At 44.3% G+C, this 2,500-nt stretch overlaps 1 protein-coding gene across 5 annotated transcripts in view; it reads right to left on the reverse strand.

Moving 5' to 3' along the window:
- The window catches only part of Taf13 (TATA-box binding protein associated factor 13), a 19,500-nt gene that overhangs the window by 459 nt on the left and 16,541 nt on the right, over window positions 1–2,500 (reverse strand). The window lies entirely within an intron of this gene.

Here is a 2,500-nt window from a genome sequence, read left to right on the forward strand (position 1 = left end):
TTTTTATATTGATTATTTACCCCAAATTTTATGCCAGATTCATAATTAACATGTTCTGTGATGTTCCTTTAATAAATTAGCCAAGTGTTTTGTAGTTGCTGTTATTTACATTAATCATTCCCCCAATCCCTTGCCCGTTGTTGTCATGGGGGGTTTAAGAGACGAAGACTGAGACCCAATACAGGGATCTCCCCTGCCTAGGGCATCAGCATCGACTCAACTAATTTTGAATGGTCTTTTCCCCCTCCAGCTTTTTGTTTCCATCCCTTCTCCAACCCCTTCTACTATCTACTTCCTAAGGTGTAAGAGCTGTGCTGAAAGGATGAAAGGCTGACCTTGTGCCAGTCCTGAACGGCCTGTGGGAACTATGGGCACGGTACTCCCGATTTAATTGTCTAGCCCTTACCTTCAAGTGCAAGAGGGTGGACCGTTTATGCCGTTTTATATAATCAAGGTTCCCTATGACCAGTAATGAAGATGTAATCCCCTTATTAGGGGCAATGAGGCTTGCCCCTTTATCAAATAGCCCCACCCCAGACTATCCTCTGACCATGACTCCGAACACTGAAACTACTACCCACTACTCAATGCCTTCTAGTGCATTACCTACCCAAGCAGAGACTCAATCTCCAGAAAACATTCCTACCCTCCCAACTTACTCAAATTCATCAACTCTACCCCCACAACCTTCATCAAACACCCCATCCTCCCTTATTACTACCTTACAGCCTTATTCTCCATCACTCCGTAACACTTCCTCTTCCACATATCCACGACCATCCACCACCACCAACCCTACAGATATCTTACTCTGTTTAGCCCAGCTAAATGGGTCCAATTTTTCGTGATCCCTACTACAGCTCCTTACTTAGGCAACACTTCTCTTTCAACAATGCCTCCAAAAACAAGAGGGCAGAGTCCCTTTCTATACAAGACTTGATCACTCATCTTGTAACAGTCAGATCAGAAACATTCTATAGCACTATCAAATTTAACTGATCATTCAGGCAACCCCATTCCTGCAGAACCTCTCCAACCCTTAATACTTGTACCGGAACTGTCTCTCTCTCTCCCCAGCAAACTGCCCAGTCAATACCAAAGATTGGTCAGACTGTGGAGAAGACTTATTAGGATGCCTCAAAGACCAAGATGTGAAATAAGTACATTGCTACACCATTCCTCCGAGAGGTCAACGAAAGAATCCGACCAACATTGCCAAAATTACTTTCTGTACACATGCCCTTCCCTTACATATCTACATTGGTGGACAATCCCTCCCTGTTTGACCATACCAACCCCCTCCCTGTCAATGTCAAAACTGTTGGCACTTTGGACATCCTGCCAAGCACTGCCATTCTACAGACCGATGCCCCATATGTGCCCAACCTGGTCATAATCGATCAAACTGCTCAGCATAAACACGTACATGTGCTAACTGCGGCAGCCCCCATAATGTATTTTATAGAGGCTGTCCCACTTACAAGTTAAATCTAAGGTAGCAACTCTCAGATACAAAAATGGTCTCACTTTACGTGAAGCCAGACAGGAAGCACATAGACAAGGTTTCTCTCATACTCCATACTCTAGTAACATCGTTCGCTCAGCCCCTCCCTCTCCACCCCAAGCTGTCCCCATTTCCACTTCTACATTCTACCTCCCTCAGACCAATTCTTTTGCCACTCTAAATCCAGACACCCCAATCTCAACCACAGCTCCAATCTCAACTGCAACGCCAACACCATCCCCTCTTCCTCCCTGCACTACCCGTAGTAGACAGACTAAACGTTCTAACCATTCTTCCCCTGCAGCACAATCACCTCCACCTACCTTTGCCTTTATTCCTGAGACACCAGTCTCCTCTTCACCCCCTCATAAGAAAACCTTCACCCTATCCTCTGATGAGTCCTATAATGCTCCATTTTCTTCTGACCTCAACACTGCATTACAGTCATGCCGCAACACTCATGAGGGCCCTGATGGTATTTACTATTGTATGCTCCAACAGTTCAAATCTTCCTGTCTATCCTTCCTTTTAACTATTTTCAACCACATATGGACATCAGGAAATTTTCCTTCTCATTGGCGAGATGCTCTTATCCTACCTTTCTTAAAACCCAAAAAATCAGGTACCCTACCTCAAGATTACTGCTCCATTGCTCCTAACTAGCTGCTTGTGCAAACTGCTAGAACGAATGGTTAACTTCCACTTAATGTGGTATCTTGAATCTCATAATCTCCTTTCCCCTTCCCAGTTTGGTTTCCGACGTGCCCGAAGTACAGTAGACCCACTTGCCCATTTCGAGACATATATTACATCTGCATTTGCACGCAATGAATCCGTATTAGCCATAATCTTTGATCTAGAAAAAGCATATGATACTACATGGCAGTACCATATCCTCCAACAATTGTCCTCCCTAGGTTTACATGGTAACATGGGCGTTTTCATAAAATCTTTCCTTTCTAAACGTACTTTCCAGGTCTAAATTGCCTCTTCCAC

This window comes from Penaeus vannamei, chromosome 21 (assembly GCF_042767895.1).
Source record: "Penaeus vannamei isolate JL-2024 chromosome 21, ASM4276789v1, whole genome shotgun sequence".
In the NCBI taxonomy this organism is placed as follows: domain Eukaryota; kingdom Metazoa; phylum Arthropoda; class Malacostraca; order Decapoda; family Penaeidae; genus Penaeus; species Penaeus vannamei.